General features: G+C 39.7%; 1 long non-coding RNA gene across 3 annotated transcripts; it reads left to right on the plus strand.

Annotated features, from left to right (window-relative positions):
• The first annotated feature begins 4,062 nt into the window (after positions 1-4,062).
• Positions 4,063-19,298, plus strand: LOC121074148. Of its 3 annotated transcripts, none has more exons than XR_005822168.1 (6): positions 4,063-4,416; positions 4,613-4,751; positions 6,744-6,908; positions 7,587-7,755; positions 10,014-10,196; positions 16,459-19,298. It is a non-coding gene; the product is annotated as an uncharacterized LOC121074148 (long non-coding RNA). The 3 variants fall into 3 exon arrangements; XR_005822169.1 differs by having other exon boundaries at positions 10,020-10,196; XR_005822170.1 differs by lacking the exons at positions 4,613-4,751; positions 6,744-6,908.
• The last annotated feature ends 1,779 nt before the right edge of the window (positions 19,299-21,077 follow it).

Here is a 21,077-nt window from a genome sequence, read left to right on the forward strand (position 1 = left end):
CAGCCAGTTTCTCTTCACCCTTCTGCTAATTTTAAGTTGGTAATCTACATGGTTGCATCTGTTCAAGGAGGTGAAAATAAATTATTCCAGCTTAACTGCATCTTGCAGGTGTTTCTCCCTGAGAGAAAGCAACCCAGATACATTAACTGGAATTGAAAACTTAGCCCTAAGCGTGGTACTTGGTGGTCTGAGCCAAGTCAACCAGACACTGAGCTGCTCAGCATGGGCCCACCCGCAGGACACAGCCGTGCAGAGGATTCCATGTGTGAGGTTACTTGAAAAGCTGTGCCTCTGTGCGAAGAAAATAACTCAAGTTAAAGGGAAAGGAAGAGTTAAGAAAAACTTTTTTTTCCTTTTCTTTTTTTTTCAGTTGTCTATGCATTAGAAACAAACATGAATTTTCACAGTCCATTTTATTTGGGTTAGCAAGTGTATTGAATTTAAGAGATGGCATTTTCTGTGCTTTATTCACAATAGTTTCACGTTGATCAAATCCATTTCAGAACGTTCCCCATTTTATGCAGACTCACTTTAAATAAGTGTAAGCAAAGTATGTTCATTTTACCATTGGCTCAGTTTATTAGGTTTTAAAAGTGCATTTCCACTACACCATCAAGAGCAGTAAGGGAAGAAAAGGAGTAGTGACGGAAAATCTGTTTGACAGAGTAAATTGTCTCTTTGCACATGTGTATATATAGGTGTGTGGATTTATATGGGTAAAGTAATGGCAATGTTACTGACGGAGCAGACACATTTTAGCATTATAATGACAAATCGTGAAAGATGACACACTTTAAAAAAAAAAAAAAAAGACGTATATTGGAGATGTGATTACTTCCTACCTTTAGCAAATGGAAAATTGACTGAGACAAGAGAAACCAGCAAGTTAGTGTCCAAACTGAAACACTAAGCTATGTCTACATGGTAAGTAAAAAGTAATAATTAAAAAAGAAGTCACAAATTTTAAAGGGGTAGAAAGAGAGGCAATACAATTAGAAGTCAATACTTTCATATTACTTTAAACACTGCAGTTGCAAAAAGCAGATATTTCATGACAAGATTTTGCAGTGGCATAAGCAGGAGAAAAAAACATTATGGTGAAGCAGGCAAATCTGTACATTTGCACATTTGTAAATAAGCATATATATTTATTTTTAAATAAGCATACAATATATTTTTGTTCTTAGGATTATATTAAATTCTTTACTTACTTTGACCATTTCAGCTGGGCTGTAGACCCAGGAGGGAAATATATTTCATGTTTTTTTATTTTGACAATTTTTATTGTTAAGTGTTGAGCGCGCACAAAAAAAATTCAGTGCACAAGTTTGGATATTTGAATCCTGAGGTCCTTTTATTCATCCTGTCATCTGTCATTGATGTAACTGACTTCCATGAAAGTGTTGACAGGATTTATCTAAGAGTTTGCTGGATGACACACTTTTTAAAATAAAATAAATAAAAGGGTCCATCATCTGGGGGATATGGGATTGGAAGTCAATGGGTGTTGATGGTGCTTAGTTTCACAAAGAGCTATTCAGGAACTCACCCAAACACCTCTTACAGATTTATCTCTTTTTATATATGACCATGTTCATATTCCCTTCAGGTTGGAGAACAAAATTTGTGGTGGTATTATTTTTTTCTTTTTTTTTCTTTCCCGTGGCCTGCCAGATAATCAAATATGTACATGCATTTTTTATTTATTTTTTTGACATTTCAGAAATACTAAATGTTGTATTCTGGTGATAATGCTTTCTGAAGAAGGAAGGAGATGGCCCATTTAATAATGTATACTTCATTTACAGTTTGGAGTGTTAGCCAACTACTTGTGATGATACTTCTTCCAGTCATAATACTGATATATGCAGAGTTCTAAGTACATTTTTAAATAGAACAACAACTGAATGATACATTCAAAATAATTCATGGAGAGGAAATAGAAGTATTTCAGCATGGGAGAATATTTATGCATTATTTAACAGCAATAATGTTTGAATTCATACATTATGCAAATGCTGTTATAATCAGGAAAATGAAAGAACTTGGACTGCTGCAACATCTTTAAATCTACTATTAGGTACTTATTTGTGCATATCATTTAATACTGCACAATGTTACAGTATGTCACTTCAAAAGAGAAGTTCTAAGAGACTAACAGGTTATAAAATAGTAAAGCTGATGAATTCCTGATTGCTACCTTGATGCTAATGTCTATAAATTTATCAGCAAACAAGAGTAAAGGCTTTAGTAGTAATTTACATAAACTCCTCTTCTGGAGACAAGTTACTGGGGTTTTACACACAGTTCACATTTTGCTTTGTGATCTTTATCTATACACACCCCCACACAACAGACCAGAACACATTGTGGGCTGACACAACCAAATTATATTTTCTTAATCTATCAGCAGCTACATTCCCGAACTACCAAAACCAGCAAGCCTGGCCATCTAAAACCAAAGCTGGTTTAGTCTCCTATTATCTTCAAGACTAAATATAAAAATATCAAGCCTCTAATTTGGTGAAAGGCGTTAAGAGACCTCCCTCTGGCTAGTTTGATCCATTTATATTTCTGCTTAATTAAATATAGAAAACTCCATATATATGTGTGTGCATTTGATTGCAGTATTCTTGTGCCACGTTTCCTTTATAGCATCTCTGCCATCCCAGTGAGGAGCCAGGAGTGGTGCAAGAAGGGCAGTGACCCATGAAGGCTGTGCTCTCTGTTCTGCCTTTTGCCACTCTGAGGCAAAACCCAGAGAGACCCACCAAAAAGGTGGGTTTGCTGTCCACCAGCACAGCCACTCTAGGGCTGTGTTTTTATGGGCTTGCTCTGGCCAGCATTCAAGATCTTTGGGTCTCTTAAGTCTGCACCCATGAAAAGTAAAAATGCATGGGATACAGGAAGAACAGAGTAAGCAAGTCTTTCTTATGGAGAATGCTGGAGCTGGTCATGAAAGTTATAATGATAAAACAAAACAACAACAACAAAATAGCCTGTAACTGTTTGGTCTGTTCTCTTTGGTCCCTACGGGAGTGAGAACTTGAGAAGTATGACAGCTGACTATCTTATGCTTTCCAGTTTCCCATCTTTCACAAATATATCCAGGAGAGAATGGGCTATGAATGATTTTGCCAAATTAGATGTAAATGTTGCATCTGATTGTTATTTATTTATTTATTTATTAAACCAAACTTTATGCATGCTTAATGTACTGGCAGGAAAGATAAATGACAAAGGAGCTTCCTAGTCAGCCACAGACTCTGCCAGGTGCCTTCTTACCTGGCCGAGGTTTAGGTCAGGATTTGGGAAAACAATACCGTCAGTAGTCCCAAGGGTGCAACATGATGAAAGAACAAGTAGGCTTTTCTCTTACAGTTCATGAATGAACAAAATTTCTTCCAAGTGACTTATATTACAAAACTCTTAATTTTTATTAATTAATATTTCTGTTAATGATAAAAATGAGAGCAAATAGAAATGAAGAACATCTGTACTGAAGGAGTAAACCATTTTCTTAACCCATTAAATGAAGGTGGCCTATCACTAGTCAAGGAGTAATTTACAGAAATGGACAGCAGAGGAAAATTTACACTCTGATTTCCATGTTGGGGAAAAAAAAAGCCATCAATCTGGCATGTCTCATAAACAATATATTCATGAAATAAATAGCTCAGGAATTCAGAACAGATCTCCTTGCAACTGGGTGGCATTTTGACACATTTTGGGTACTTACCAATTTGAATCCAGTCCACAGCCTGGAATTTTTACTGTGCTAGAGTCTTCCAGAAATGATTACTTTTTATGGCAGAGTGTATGCAATACTGTTTGCTCCTCTATCATAAAGATTGTGCCAGGGCTTCTGCTATAAAATCTCTGTTGCTAACAAGAAAACACAATTTAACCAATATATTGTGCTCCTGGCTAAGAACTGGCATGCAAAAATTCATCCTGGAAATTTTTATTTGAAGCACATGACACTAATTTCTCAGAGTGCAAAATAATGCATGAACTCCCTTTTGCTGAGCATTAACTAATTTTTATGGCATTGTAGTAATCAGTTGTCATAAAGCTTGTTTGGAAAATATCGGGACAGTAAGATGCAGCAGGCACCGAGGGTGCAACAACATGTATCCGCTCCAGTGCCAACTGGAGATCACCAGATGATAAGGAGGAGACAGGGCTGTAGAAACTGGACTCAATATGCAGTGCAATGGGAAATCAATTAACGTATTAACTTTGGAGTTGTTACACTAAAGCGTTTAATACAGACCTCCCTATTTTGCATAGCTTTGACAGTGATGAGTGGGTTCTGGCTATGCATGAAGAAATTGGAAGCTGGTTATCACCACAATCATGCAATGGGACTGTTGCACTGGCTGCTGTGTTGCTTGTGCGAGGCTGAGCCGAGGGGTAAGTTGGTCTCAGGTGGATTTCCGTGTCAACAGTACCTGAATGCATTGGGAAAGCGCAGCCTTATCTAAGACAATAAGTTCATATCAGTTCAGCCCTTTCTCCCTCTGTCTGGAGTGCTCCTTTTTGGACAAACAAATGGTACTTTGTTTTGTCGAAGCTGCCCAGAGTGTCTGTGTTTTCCCTCTGATTACAGCTCCTGAGATGAAATTTCAGAAAGTGCCAAATCCAGACAGGCTCTGTATGATTAACAAGGATGCCTGCCTCACCACAGAGATGTGCAGAAACTGCAGCAATCACTCAGCAGGGCTGCTTGGAGAGACCAAGAGTCAGTGGTATGGTTAACCCTGAGCTGTCACGCTGTACAGATCTCTTCTGCCTAATGCAACCCAGATGTTGTGGTGGTGCGGGCAAACTCCAGCTGGAGGAAGGGTGTGCTTTGCTACGAGAATGCAGTCCCTTTCTGTAGTAGTTGAGCTATTAAAATGGGAACATGACATTTTTATAGATTTACAAGAGGGTATACTAAATGATGACCAGAAATCCTACACAGCCAAAAAAGACAATGTAACTTGGTTTGGATTTTGTTCAATAGTTCAGTAGACTGGCTGCATGTGGAAAAGGATCTCCAGGTTGTCTGCTTCCCTCAGGTCATCCTGTTTCGGAAGAGGGCTATTCTTCTTCTTGCTCCTAATAATTTCTGATTACACTCAGGACATGCTTCAAAATCCACTGAAGTCAACAGAAAAATCCTCTGAGAGTACCAAAACCCCATTTGAGATCATCCAATGTCTGTCCCTGGTGTGCTGGGATAGGTCCAGAATACTTGCGTAAAATTAACTCCAATATTAAAATTGCCACTGACTTTAAAATGATTACCCCAGTCCACTATGTTCTGGTAATCCTTGCTTAAAGCACAGTTTTAACATGTGTTAAATTTTGTGCTCATAGCTTGCATATTCTGATACTGAATAAATACGCACATTTATGTACACTGGCGATATACTTCTCATATGATCATCTGACTTTGCTTCTCCTAGGAATATATAATGGATGCATCTTCTCTGCATCACAAGAAAAAGGCTATTTCAACCTAATAGAATATTTTAGTTTCAGATAGTCAAAATGCTGCATCTTCAACATAAGGTTGTCTGCAATTGTCAGTATGGCTTTCCTAAGTTTGCTGATTCCTTTGGGTTTTAATTAGGAACACTTCAGCTACATTCACCTAAAACGTGCAGATGTTGAGGCTCCCACCAACAGTATTATTAAGATGGCTTCTTAATTGATTTTTATTTGGGAGCAATTTGTTTCTCTTCCAGTTTATTGTGGCAAACACTGGCATTTGTCACTTCTTCCAGTAACTGAAGCTTTCTACTTTAATAAATGCACATATTAGACGGTATTTTCTTTCAGCTTGATAGGTGTGTAGTGTCAGGCAGAAGAAAGTCACAATGTTGTTAAATTTGCTGCTGAGCAAAGGATCAGAGTGTAAATGAAATCTTGAAAGCTGGGAAATGAGAATGTGCAAGTGTAAATAATGTATTAATTATTGACAGCTAAGGGACTGAAGAGTCCTATTTAGTAATGACATCTTCATTGTCACACTGCCTTGATACTATCTCAGGTATTTTTATTTTAATAAAAGGTTTTCCTCCCAAGACAGTAAGTATTTCAATTTACTGGTGTAACTTTATTGATATTTTTCATTTTCTTTGGCTTTTCTTTATCTTACTGTATTCTAGGTCCTTGGTTCAGGAGGGTATGGGGGAGAATGAATTCTCACTGGTAAGCGATATTACTACAGTACAAACTCTTTTTCTTATAATAAAAGATCACAATGCTGAGGTTCAAAAGGAGATTCCACCTTGTTGGTTGTTTATGGAAGTTAAGATATAGTTTAGGAAGAGACGTGTAATAGCTAAGGGCTTGGTGCTACCAACAGGCCTTTATAGCAATGACTAGTGCTTAACATACACTGGAAACTGAATTGCTTTCCTGCTGGCTTCCCCAGGTGAAACATCAGTTAGGTTAAGGGAAGATGTTTATCAGGTAAAAGGCTTTTAATACTTTGTACCTTCCAACCATTGCACAAGGTCTGGGAGCAGTAATCAATCCTTTATTATTTTAATGTTTTTTGTTACAAATGAGTGCATAAAAAATTCCATGATCCAAAAATGTCTCAGTTTAATAGCTGTTTGCATAAAGCTGCTAGATGTAAATAGCTAGGAGCTTGCAAACATCAGGATTTAAAATTAATTAATTTAAAAGATACCTCCTGAGCCTTGTTTACCAAACAAGCTAAGAACTTTTCTCCTTCTCCACAGGTTAAGCTACTAGGTCTTGTCTCTTCTGCTTCCCAAGCCCTCCAGCCTGCTCCACATTGGGACGTGTGATGCCCAGCATGTTGCAATGGCCTACACTGCAGCTCTACTCTCTGGCTGTGTTACCTCCAGACCACCCAGCAATCCCTGGCCCCTGCTTTAAAACCAGTGTCTTTTGTTTGTTTTTCTCTTCTTCCCACAGATACCAAACTTTTTCCCTTCTGTAGTTAGAACACACAGCAGTTTGGGGAGGCTTGCAAGGCCCACTCTGGATCTAAACAATGACTGTGACGCTATGTTCAGTGCAATGTGAGGAGCTCCTTTCACTCCTGTTTACTCGGGCAGGAGGCAAAGTCATGTAGGTTACCTTTGTATTTGGCAGATAGCTGGAGCCCTTTTGCAGGCAGCCCTGGGCTGGGGAACCCACTGTTCAATTCCCTGCAGGACAGAAGATGCTGCTGAAAGCTGGGGGTTAAAGGAAAAGAACTACTTCAGGTGCTCTCCAGCCTGGTGATGGTTATATTTTCTTTATCCTTTTGGAGTAGAGCAGGGTGACATCTTGCAGTCAAATCCTGTTTTCCCTGAAAAATGCCATTTCTGGTCTGTGGACTTGTTTAGCAAATTTCTGTCAGCTTTAGTGAATTGTTAGAGATGATAAATCCTGGTAGGCAGGGAGCTGGAAAAAGTTGAAACCATTCCATTTCACTGTTTTCAAAATGTGCTTTGATTGCATCAGAAAGACCTCCCATCTGAAGTTTTACTTCTTTGATCAACAAATATTGAAGTTTTTACATAAGCTAAAATTAGTGAAATGTTTCACCTGAAGGTAATCTTTACATTTTTCAGCTCCATAAAGCCCAATGTGGTTTCAGCCAGCAGTATGCTAAGTGGTGAGCAGAAAGTGCACAGAAATGCCCAGCGTTGTCAGCGCTTCCCTTGGCATTGTGCTCGTGGTTCTGCTGCTGCTTCTGCCTGCCGTGGTCTCTGTGGGGAAAAAGGCAAAGTCTTGTTACAGGTATGTTCCCAAACGTATAAGCCACTTCCAAGGTGTTATTTACAGGTGCTGATACCACTTGGGAAAATTGTGACTCCCTCTTTAGCTCTGTTGTTACTTACAGGTTATATCTCAAACATTAAAAAAAACACCGTATTTGATGCTTCTTCCTCTGCCCAAGAATATAACTTTATCAAAATGAAATTTCCTGCTCATGTGAGCCAATCACCATAGAAACTGTACTGTACACCTGTGATGTATGGGCATATGCCGTTACAACGTATGAACTAGCCTGAATGAGCCATGCCTCATCCCCCTGCCAAAGTGAGAAGTACATCTCCTGTGTATCCATGGCATCTATTTCTCTATGGTACATGTGTGGTCTGTATGTAAGATCATTTTATTCAGAATTACCACACTTACATTTAGTAAATAAACACAAATATGCTGCTAACATGAAGTTATACACTTGCAAATATTCAATATATTCTTGTCCTGAGGGAAGACTTTCTAATGCAAACGTTATACAAAAATAACAGCTCATGGTTACATTTGCTTCTATAAGAGTTTCCTAATGCAAAAAAATTCATAAAAGGCCTTAGTCTTGCAAATCTGTCAACCTGTTAATAGTACATCATTAAAAAGAGAATAAAGCAACTGCATGCTGAATTATTTAAATATTGTTTTAATAGTAAACTGGAAGTAATTATGCACCTTTGGCTATTCAATATTGCAAATAGCCTGTTGGTGTTCACTCCATAACTTCTAATGAAATTGAACTCACCAGTAAGAAACAAATGGCTGCATTTTAAAGAAACCAAAAATTAGTTCCTCAGGTCATTCATAAGGTAGATCATTACAGAGAAACATTTTCTTATGCAAAGGAGGAAAAAAAAGAAAAAAGAAAAGCTTATGAATGCAATGGAAATTGTGTTTTAAGCTTCCTGCATTTATTAGCTTATTTAAGAAGAGGCAAACTTCAAAGAAAAATTTCATTTGAAATATGTGCAGTATAAAAACCTACATAATTATGGGTATTACTCTCAGATGTACTATATATGACTAAACATACCGGTTACTGCCTGTTCCCATGCTCCGACGTGTGCGTTTTAGTCTTTGCTCTCAGATCTACCCTCTTTTCCCTTCTTAACTCAGCCTTGTCCGTTACAGAATGCAGGGAATGCAAAAAGCCAAAGGTAAGAAATATGACAGAAGATACCTGCATATTTTCCAAAGTTGATTGCAGCAGGTTGCCTGAATTTTTAGTAGTGCTCCTTGATAGTGTGCTTGCGCCTTTTATTATTATTATTACTATTACTATTATTATTATCTTCATTTTTATGCCAGTGAATCTGGGGCTTCTGCTCTCTCAGCAAAATTTCTTGTCCTTGTTCAGTGAACAGGGTAGACAATATTGTTCTTAATGGGGAAGAGAAGTCAGGGCCTAGTGACTCATCCTCATGCAGGCTGCAGTCATTGAGGCAGTTTGATTACAGCTGGGAACTGGATGAAAAGAGAATGCAACTGATTTTTTTTCCCTTTTTTTTTCTTACCAGCAATTTAAGGACAGGAGACAACTATCTCCTTTTGTTGTTGTTTTTTATAACTATTTTTTTATTTTTTCTGAAGTGTAACTGTTTTCACTTTTTCTACTAGGAAATATCTGTCTTTTATAAGCTGCTAATACTCTTCTTTAGGCAGAACACGGTGCTTGGAGCTTATGGAGGCTGATTTCAGGGAAACTAGCAGCATTATTGATTTTCATTGGGCTTATTAGGATCAGTGTAACATGCACTTTTGCTATAGTAGATTGTATTTGGCTTTCATCATGAAATCTCATTACACTAAAAAGAAATGGAAACAAGTTATGCAAGTAAAAGATTTTGCAGTGTACTATAATGAAATTACTTTGCATCTGTGAAAACACACTTTGGATGTAGCTTGTACAAACCCTGTATGCTGCTGGTCAGACTCTGCTCCCATTTGCTTTTGAAAATTAAGAATAAATTCTCCAGTGTTAGAGAAATTATTTCAGATTCATCCTAATGTAAATGAACGTATGGCTTGGCCCTTGAAGTACTCGTGCTATCTGAACCCTGATGGTGAATCAGTGATTTCCTAGGAAAGAGAAGTCCCACTTGTTTGCTTGCAGCTGGGCTGGAATATACAATAACCTTAGAAGGGTGTGTGAATTGCATGTGCTGACGGACACTCTTCTTCCCCAGGCCAGGATGATCAATGAACAATAAGCTTGTTTTCATCTCTTTTTTATTGTGGAGCACTAGCTACTTGTGATTTGCCTGTTGCCATTGGCAGAGGAAGATGAGCTTCAAAGCACAGCATCGAAGGCACAGATCCTCCCCCTAAAGCTCAGAGGATATCCAGTTGCCAGCCCAGCCCTGTTCTCTACCAAAACTCACATGTCCCAACTCTGACTCTTCTCCAGTATTTCTGTACTGCAGGTGGGTCTGGGCCTTTCTCATATTCTGCTAGCAGGGTGGAGGTAAAGTCATGTGTATGATTTCCAGCCCTGGAGTGCCTGACACAGAGGGCTGGGGCTGGGGAGGCAGCGATGCCGTCCTCCTGCATTGGGTGGCAGCAAGCCTGCAGGACACCTCTGTGGGCCAGACCTTCTCTCATGGTGTGCTGAGCGAAATCACGGGGCTGAGGGGAAGGGGATTTTGTTTGTTGCCTCTTTTTTTTTTTTTTATTTTTTCTTTCTAAGAACTTTAAATTGGTGATGTGGAAAACATTTCACCGAAATCTATACTTACTCTGTAAGAATGAATCAAGATTCTTGAGCTATCAGGGAAAAAATACATTGTCCTTTGGTATGTTTTGCTGGTATATCTTAGAATTACATTTCCTAATGGCCAGGATAATTTTATTTCTGTAGCTGTTCTACATTTGGTGAAAGCCATATTCTTTAGAGAAGGCAAACAGAAAATTAATTTTGAAGAAATCTAAGAAGTGATTTTCAAGCTGCTTCTTCTAATATCTCAAAGTATTTCAGATCATAGAGAACAGTCTATGTAAGGTACCAAAACCAGCAGAAAGCACTCAGCTAAAAACAAATATGCAGAATAGATGTCAAGAAGCACAAATTCAAGATACAAATCTGAAACTGCAAAGTTACCCAGGGGATCTAAATTTAGTGTCAGCTACAAGCTATGATTTTATGTCACCCCATAGTCATTGCTTGGGCAGTCTGGAGTCCTTCCCTGTTGGTTCAATGCTACTGTGATCTTCTATTTGGAATTACGTACTTTTTTTTTTTTTTTTTTTAATGGAGAAACTTTAATACCCTGAATTGGACTGATCATGTCCTATGCTGGAAAGCTCTTTTTCAGAATTTTTCAAACTCAAACAGCAAAATCCTGAAGAGGGAGATCCCTTGAATATACATGTGATTGTCTTATTTGTGGAAAGGGCTCTCAACCTGCTGACCACACAACTTTATGGAAAAGAGGTCTCCTATGTTGCTGACAATTAGTACACTTTTCACTTGTAAAATGACACTTTCAGCTAATTCTACAGAACAGTAATCAAAAGCATGTAATTCAGCTGACTGAAGTTCCCTGTTGGGCTCTGCTGACCAAATGAATACACTTAGTAAGAAATTTCAAGTAGAGACTTTCCTGCAAATACTCATAGTCATAGATTTCAATTAAAAATTATGAGAACTGCACATCAAATGAGAAGAGGTCTTGTTCCCTGGTGCAGCTCAGTGAGACCTATTGCTGATGTGCAGCAGGAGAGGTTTTATGCTGTAAATGCAGGTAAGCACTTCATTCAGATTTCGGCTTTAGAGTCAAATTAATTGAGTGATAAAAGCACTTTCTTTTTGACCTCCTACCAAAAAAGCCCCCTAAAATAAGTTAGCTCACTAAGGCAATGGTAACAGGTGCTATTGGTTGTTATTGGGATTCTGTTTGTTTAATATTAATCTAAAATAATTTAAACACAATCTTAATAGCCTTATTTTATGTCTCTTATCTTGATTTTAAAAATTGGAGCATTCCCCTCAGTGCAGTTAATAGGGTCAGTCTGTGAGCCTGTGCTGGTTACCATGCCTTCAGTCATGTGGAATCCAAACAGCCATTATAATTTGTTTCTAAACAGATCAAGAGCTATTTACCATCTCAATGTTTTGTGCACAGCTGGGTGTCTGGCAAACATCCAATATCCATTAACATTTAAAAATTAGTCCCATAATGCATCTTTTCCGTGGCTTGAGGAGTATACACACTGACACATGTTGGGAACCAATTATATTTGCACCACCATTAGTCTGGCTGCATTCAACTTCCCAGTAAATGAGGGCTAATTTAGTTTCCAGAATGGTGTATCTTAAATTCATGCAATGACCTTAGAGAAAGCAGAGTATCTGAAGATTTAAAGAGGAAGGAAATGTTCAGAAAGAATAATGCTTCCTTTTTTTTTCTGCTGAAAACATGAGAGTACATTATTATATGTTCCCAGCATCCATGCCTGTCCCTGACAACCAGATTCCTTTAATTCAATACTTCTAAAATTCATGAGCAGAATTTATTTGGGAAGAAATCAGACTAATAGAGTAAACTAGTGATCCCTTCTTGCTCAGATCAAACGTGCTAATAGACCTTTTTACAAAAGCGATTTAAGACCTGCCTGTAGCAGGTCTAACTCTTTGGGTTGCCAACTGGTTTAAGTATTCTATTTTCCTACCAGCAGGAAAATAAGAAATACAGACTTCACAGTAAGCGATGTCTACACTGCTTGTGCAATGTATTATAACAATGCCGTGCAAGTGAAATGACCTTCAAAATTGGCAGTTTGGCAAAAGAGGTTTAATGAAAACAGAGAAATACAAAAATACTGCCTGAGAAATATAGTTTGCCAAACCTCTGCTGCCATGAGAAATTCCTTCAATAATATCAGAGGTGAAGCAGAGTGTCTATATTGGCTGATGAGTAAGCGGGAGGAAGGGTTTTTAACACCTTTCCTTGTAGTGTGCCAGTGCATCTCTGGGTAATCAGGTTCTAGACGGATTGGCGGCAGCTGCTGCTGCTGATGACTCTGCTGCAATGTACTGTACACAGCTTATCTCAGCTCGCTTCGTCTGTGTCATGCTGCTTAATAAAACCAAATTGCTCCTACAAACAGAACACAGTTCTGCAGCCTTTTAGAATGCAGAGATGCTTTAAAAACCCCATTTTTCTTTAATATTCCTCAGAAGCAGTTAGAAACTCAGGAAGACAGGAATTCTCTAAATGGGCATAAGGCAATCTGGTAAAGCAAGCCTGAGTGACGAGTCTGCTTCCTGCTACAGCAGTGAGGACCTGCAGTAACTCTGTCCTGTCAGCACAGTGGTTTGAATGCAGTAGAGTAGGTAAAGGAGTCTGGTGTGAGGCTGCAGGTTGATAAGCAAGTTTATTACAGTTTAATATATAAAAATATTTATTTGCATATCTTTAACATGCAGTATTTGATATGTATAAACAAGTTCTCCTGTTATGTCCGTACAGTTCAGAGCTGGCCTTTGTCAGGTATTATTGCATCAGCATTCTTTTTTTTTTTTTTTTTTTGTTTGTGTAGCTTTTTCGTGTAATGGTTTATTCCTTGAGGCTGTTCTCTTGCAGGAGTTCATTGTACAGTCAGTATTTACAGATGCTCTTTATACTGCATTTGACTCAAAATACATGGCTTTTTATTTTAGTGGTTTCAGTGGAACCCATGCTTGTAGTCCCTAACAATAATATATTTTCATGCATCATTGGCAATACAAGGCTTCATTTAGACTATTGATTAACATTCTTATTTTATTAGGGCTTGTTAGTGTTTCATACCTTTTTATTGTTTGGTGATTTCAAGAATTGACCTTTGCAGATTTACAATATATAAGCAATTAGCCAGTAATGGATTAAATTAATAAAGAAGATTCCTATCAAATTTTGGGGCTTCATAGATCTATCATATTATGGCACTGTCCATTTTTTTTTATTTATAACATGTGTAACTGCTTTACTAGCTGAAGCCCACATATGATAAATCCTACTGAAGACTCTTGAGGTGCACTCAGGAAGATGATGCCACACTGCATGTTTACAGTTTGCTGTGCAAGTGGGTAGGGATGAGAACTGTCAGAAAGGTTGCAATGTTTTCTTTTTCTGTCCTGACAGTCTCTTTTGTTCTTCATTTATGGATTTAACAAAACAAAACTTGAGCTAATTTTAATTTTTAATTAAAGTCATTTATGATGTATTTGGCATGAAGAAGAATAAAAGAAAATACAGAGAATCTTGAAAGAAAAATGCATTTCTTCAGCTTAATTATTTAGTTTCCAACTAAGAAACAGCTCTGCAGAGGTTGATTATCCTTCAGAGATATCTTAGAAGAAGTGAACAATTAGCTTGATTTTCTGTTGAATATGTAGCTTGTGACTCAGTATGTGATCTATTAAAAAGATGATAATTCCTCTTAAACTATGTGCTAATACACATGGAGTCTGTTACCAAAGGTAAGAGCCAGTGGAGTAATCCCATCTATCACCACGAGACACAGCTTTTCTGTCTTGCTGCACAATCAATGAGAATTTTAGGTCTTCTAAAGAGTGTATTGCTTATACATAGATGTAAGAGGAAGGTGAAGCTTTCCTGTTAAAATGTAAACTGGAATACTGCATACACTTCGGTGGCTTGAGAGATGACACATGCAACTGAACATGTGAGAAGCTGTGGAGAGAGGCAGGAAAGGGCACGGCTTGCTGTTAGCATCATCCTTCCAGAGGCAGGTCTGGCTGTCACAGGAACATTGCTGGGGCTATTGCATGGAGACACAGCACCAGAGTCCTGGCATGGCCTTCACTGGGCACACTGATTACAAGAAAAGCAGGGACTGGAAGGGGGATTCAAAAGAGTTGTCTGGTATCTTCTAAATACCACCACTGGTGTAAACATGGCCTGAAGTACGCTACCCCTGCTTCCAGCTTGCTGCCATCACTGGCTTGGGAATACCCAGGCCACAGACTTTTTTTTGTACATCTACTGACCTCCTGTTTCATGCCTGGATGGAACACAGACATTCAAAAGATGTCTAAGTTTCATACAGGAAAAACAAAACAGTTTTTCATTTGTTTGGATGTACTGTGTGTTTTTTTTAAACTACAGGAAGAAACTGGGGTGTTTGAACTTAAAAAACGAGCTTTATGTAAGTGATTTGCAGGAGGACAAAGTTTGCAAAAGTACTGCCAAAATTCCTGCATATATCAGTGCCACTTTGAGCACCTCAGCCTGTCAAACTATGCTCCTCCAAATACATATGGAGCTAATGATTGCCTATGATGGGCCTAAATTAGGAGGCACCTGTATTTTTGACATTAAAGCTCCCATGGAATCTGAAATCTTGCTTCTGGTCATGTGTAGAAGTGCCTCAGTCCTGTCAGGACTGAGCAGTGTGGTACCGAACTTGTGCCTTTATCTGCAACGCAAACCCAGTGTTTTAATATTCCATGACAGTAAAATCTGGAACTCATCACTTCAAGGCCAGTCTGCTCTAAATCCTTTCTAAATCTTCCCAGCACACCAGTGTAAGTGAGGAGAAAACCTGAGCTGTGCTTTCTTTCCCAGAATTGTGGCACGATTGGAATTGAATTCTAGGCCTCATTAAAGAGCACAGGTTGCCCCCAGTCCTGTTCACTGTTGTGGCTGCTGCTGGTGAAGGCATGGGCCTAGCACAGCAGTATGTCTGCCTTTGCCCTGGTCCTGCAGTGCTGGAGGTGGCCTTGTGGGAGCTCTGCCTGGGTGTATGGGCCCGGCCAGGCCAAGGTTGGCTCCTGAGGAACCACCAACCTCCTCCTCCATGGCTTTTCCTGGCACAGAGGGGCCTTTGTGAACAGTAGCATGCAGGGGCAAGGTGTGCCAGCGAGCTGGTGGCTTCTGTGTGATCAGGGAGCATTCTCACCCAACTTTCCTTACTTAGTATTTTATTTATAATTCTGTTGGTTATTTGGTTTTTAAATTACATTAGCCACCCTGTGGCTCTGCTGACATCAGGAAGCTGCCATGCTCTGGTCACGCTGCGTGCTGCCACTGTGGGCTCCATGCATGCAGCAGCGTGAGTAATGGTGGCATGAGAGCCCTGCTGCTGCATTGAGCCAGGCCGGCAGGGCATGTGCCCACAGCCTCCCTTTGGTGTGTCTGCCCCAGCGGGGGACAAAGCTGAAGACGCTGTCCATTTCATTGCTTCTCTGGGGGCTGCTCTGGTGTATCTGATGGTGAGACTCCAAGGCCTCTATTGCACAGTTCTGTAATCACCAGAGGAGATGACCCCTGCGTAAAATGTAAGCATAGGCCCCTTCGCCAGCAGTGTCACGCTTCCTGCAGTCAAGGTCATGCTTCATGGTTTGCTTCTGGATTTTGCCTTGCAGAAGTCATTAGGAGATAAAAGGCACGTAGACTGCGTTTCATGTGACTGTGGGCTTGTAAAAGGTGATTTTTTTTCTTTCTGGTTCCTCTCAAATGATTCCCTCAGTTTACTCAGGATATACAAACTAAAACACTGGCACTGTTGTGGAAGCTATTTTGGTGTTGCTTCTTTTGCTTTGATTTTCTAAAGGAAGCCAGAGATGAGGATGGAGTTCGGAGACATTCTCTGAACTAGGATGAAGCACACCTCACAAAATGGGGCACGTCTCCTGAAGGGTGGTGTGATTACTGATTATAACCTGACTTCTTTTCTTTTCAGACCGGCTGTGCCCACTGCTAGAGAAGTGCTTCATCCCAACTCCTCCCAGCTGAGATATCCAGAAACTGGCACACCAGAAAATGGACAGATTTGCCCTGAGCATGATTTTTCTCATTTTGGCTCAGCTCCATTAACGGATTAAGCCATGGTTTGTTAAGCAGTGGCTCCTGTGGAAGTTACGGTACATTTTTGAGAACTGCTGCTTTAGACAGCAGCACAGCGTGATGCACACAGAGCTGTCAGCTGCATTCACCGTGAGGTCTGGCCTGAGCTGGCATCACAGGGCGCCTGTGCTGGCCAGTGCTTATTTGTTTTACAACTACTTGCTGTAAAACTGAAATTATTGCTTGGGAGAGGCTCAGTTTCTTTTTTATTATTATTTTTTCATTTGTTGCGCTTGTTCCAGAGTAGCATTGCCCATGATAAAACAGTGCTTGGTTTAGCTTCTGTAACTTGTTGTGGAGGGAAAAGTTTTCACAAGCACTAAAGATCTTCTGAGTCACCCTGAGGTGAACCCTATATTCCTGTGACTTGGAAAGCCCCCTCTGAAACACAGTGTGGTTAGATCACTGTCTCATGTGATGCTGGAGACTGTGCTTTTATGTTTCAGCTTTGTCCAAATTGGAATTTAAGGATAGGCTCTTGCAGTGTGTGTGAGCTGAGGGCAGGCAGCTGGAGCTGCAAGACCAACAAGGAGCATCTCTGCCCCATCTCTGCAATGACTGCTAACACCCACCTGGGGGACTGGCTTCAATGGCACTGAAGTCATACAGCTCCTTTTTTGCTTTTCTCTTACTCAATCTAGGCTACATGGGCTTTAGGCATAAGGGAAAATTTAGGAGTGGTATTCTCAGGATCAGAAAAGATGTGATTTTTCCATATCTTAATCTCAGCTACAACTAGTCAGTAGTTTTCTAGTGAAAACTGAAACTTTTTGATGGAAGAAAAGAGTTGCAGAGCAGAGGTGGGATCTGCTTTAGCAGGGGGTCTGGTGGGGAGCTGAGGGCTGGGCATGGGGCTGGGGACCACGGGGGCTCATGCAACAGCACTCAGAGCACTGCAGTCATGGCAGTGAGTGAGGGGGCTGTGCTAAAGGTTGGAAGCTCACACAGTGCATTCCTTTTGTAAGTCTTGCTTCTGCATCTTGAGGAATTAAATTAGCATGTAAGCCATTGCTATGTGTTTGTGCCGAAACTCTACAGTGGAAATGTTCTGACCTGGGAGAGCTCAAGTACTCATTTTTCTTAAAAGCTTTTGTGAGAGATATAAAACTGTAGCTTATTTCTTGTTGTATATCTAAGAGGTTTTACAAGAGAGTTAAAAATGAAGAACAAGAGAATTTAAAGAAATAGGACCTCCATTCTGACTGATTAAAGATAGGATACAGCTGCATTTTCACTTCTTCAATTTTTCTGACATTTAGAATAGCAGAGTGAAAAAAAAAAAATGCAAGGATCTTTTCAATCCATTGAAAAATATCTTTCTGATGTCTTACCAGGGTAGTGAAAAATGTTCCAAGACAGTATAGACATATACAAACGTGTATATATATATGTATGTCTTTATTAGAGGCAATTCTGAAGAAAACAATATGAATACAGAACAATGGCACAAATCCATTAAAGAATGCAAGTGCCAAGAGGCTGCTTTTGTGTTGAATAAAAGTTCATGAAACCTAAGGTTGCTTCCAAATAGAGAACTAACCTGGGAGTTTGGATTTAACACTGACTGGACCTGTCACATTTCCCATTAATGAGCCTTAGCTCTGAAGAAAAGGAGGGAAGGAAAATGGTCGGTGTGATAAGCTGTACAAAGCAGTAATTGGATCAAGCTGAGACATTGGTGGCCTTTAAGAGCAGCAGAAGTGACTAGTTAGGGGGTTGGCATATGGAAATTTCTTTTCTCTATTCAATTTTCTCAATACAGTTTTTATCTTCAAATTAGGATAGGCAGAATAATCAGTTTGTGGACTCTGGGAACGTTACACATTTTACTTCTCAACATGGTAGGACATAAGTGGTTACACCTTTGCCGAAAGGAAGACCCTTCCATGTTGAGAAAATTTATCACAGAACTTTGGGAACCATCTTCTGTGTGGCTCAGTGGCTGTAAGAAATCTTGGAGGATTTGAATTTTGGAGCAAAATGCCTACAGGAGGAGTTAGGTGAGGGCCATACAGGTTTAATCTTGGTAAGTCCAGAACCATTGGGTGGATCTAGACCTCAGTGCAATACATGAAGCAGAAAGATTCTCTGTGGATGTATTCCAGCTCTTATGATGAGTTTACCGAGAGTATCTCTAGGTATAGTAGAAGCTCATATCAGTGTGAATCCAAATTTAAATAATGATTAATCTTTTTGATGTGACTTTTGATGTAACCCCACATAATGCTTCATTTCAATGTAACTGGATTTCTGGAATAAACTTTGTGTGTTAAAACAGGATAAACTTCCTTTATAAACATGAATATGTGGGGTAGGCATTCCAGGTTGGCCAAGACAGTGCGGTTCTGTCCTTGCTTAACTGCAGGCATCAGTGTGCTCTCCTAGCAGTGCAGATCAGGTACAAGTCAGTTAACATATGGAGGATCAACATCCTGTCCTGTCCTGTTCATTTAATCTTGTAGAGAAAATGACCTTCATTAAAGGTTTGAACTTGACATTTACTTTTCCACTCACAAGGTACTTCTAAAGCTGTATCCTGACTCTTGGCCCTACCTTTTGTAGCTCAGCATCCAAAGGGCTACAGGCTGGCCACGCGGGGTAGCCTACCTCATTAACACTATGTCCTACAGGTTTTACATTCTCAGAGATTGAATTTTCATTTGGGAGAGAACAGAAGTATCATATTTTGGACCAGAAAATTAACAGTTTACTAGTCATTCACTACTACACTAGTTTTTAGTAATAAAATTGGTTTTATATTTGTTTAGTGTGTCTATGATATTGTAGAAGGAAATGTGTGATTGGTCACACTGTACCTATTCAGAGAATAAATCACAAGCAGATTGTCACACAATACTTGGAGTTCACATTAAGAAATAGTAAGAAAGACCTCACCAACTTTTCCCTAAGTCTGTGGCAAAATGAGTGAAGTCAGCTCTGTTGGAAGTCCTCCTGAATATCCGTCAGGGCTCACTGTATCATGTGCTGTTTCTTACTGCTAGTTTTATAGATTGAAAAGGTTGCTCCTGGATGTTTTGGTCCTCCCTGCTGTAAGCACTTTAAACAAACACACAACAGAAAAAATTCTCAAAGTACTGACAGTGACATTCCTTTTTTTTTTTTTAATTCACGAACTAAATAGTGTTTTCCAATGGATAAAAATGATTGACATTTCTAAAGTTGCCAACAACAACATTCTTGAATACCCAAATACTTTATAATAATTAAACAGTTTCTTCAGGGATCAAAGTGGTGCTATTACTGCAGCTCAGTTTCCTAAGGAAAGTAGAGCTATATCCTCATGCTATGGATTTAATTCACCTCTTACCCTCTTTTTGAACCTTTCAACTGTACCACACACCTTCAAGTCAACTTGACAGCATAAATACTTCAAAGACAGCAAGCTGCCCCCCATTCTGTGGCAATCTGTAGTGTCATCACGTAGGGACAGGGGGTTTGGCATTGTCCCTGAGGCAGCAGAGGCTGCAGGAGGGATCCCATTCCCAATGAAGGTAGTTAAATAAATAACATAGCCCTCTGTTTATGTCTCAGTTTATTATACAGAATTATTATTTAGGACATATTGGCACAAAACAAGATGACTGAGAGAATGGTTGTGATGTTAGCTATACTCATGTGTGCCTTCCTTGCCTAGATGTGGTCTAAATAAAACAAGCAAGCTCTTCTTCTGTGCGAAATTTGTTATACATACATGCATACATGTTTGCGGGGAAGGAAAAGGTGGGTGCAAATCTCCACGCTATATTACACTGGTATAGTATTACTTCTGTATTTTATCAAACATTATTTTCAAAGGATTTTTTGCTAACTAGGGCAACACCAACAACTCATAAATCTTTTTTTGTTTGTTTGACCAGTGTGGAACCATGCAGCCCATACCTTCCCTGGCAGCACCAGACCCAAGCACCAGTCCCCAGCCCTAACACTCAGTGCACTGCACGGCCACGTGGCACGCTGCCCCTCACATACCGTGTGCTGCTCCTGCCTCTCTGCTTCTTCAGAAGTGTCTCTTCTATGTAGGCAGCAACAGCGTGCCATCTGTTGGGGACATTAGCATACCCAAGCTGTATCCCTGCAATGCTACTAGACAGTATAAGGAATGTATTACCGGGATGTGGCGACTTCTATTTGCATTTCACACATTTAGCTTTGCTTCACACATTTCTCCCTCTCAGACATGATAAAGGGAGGAAGCGCTCTATTTCTTGTCAGGGTGGATGGATGGCACCCCTAGAAGAATATGCATTTGAAGCAATATGTTCTGCATCACTGACGTAAGCTAAGATGCTGTTAGGGCCCAGGCAGGTTTGTTTTCCCATTCAGAGCTAGTGAGCAGGGCACTCAGGGACTCAGTGTCCTTGAATTTAAAGAAGATTGAAACATCGCTTTGTTTAGACTGAAGGCAACAAAGATGGGAGCAGAATGATGCTGGGG

Source organism: Cygnus olor, chromosome 8 (genome assembly GCF_009769625.2).
Source record: "Cygnus olor isolate bCygOlo1 chromosome 8, bCygOlo1.pri.v2, whole genome shotgun sequence".
In the NCBI taxonomy this organism is placed as follows: domain Eukaryota; kingdom Metazoa; phylum Chordata; class Aves; order Anseriformes; family Anatidae; genus Cygnus; species Cygnus olor.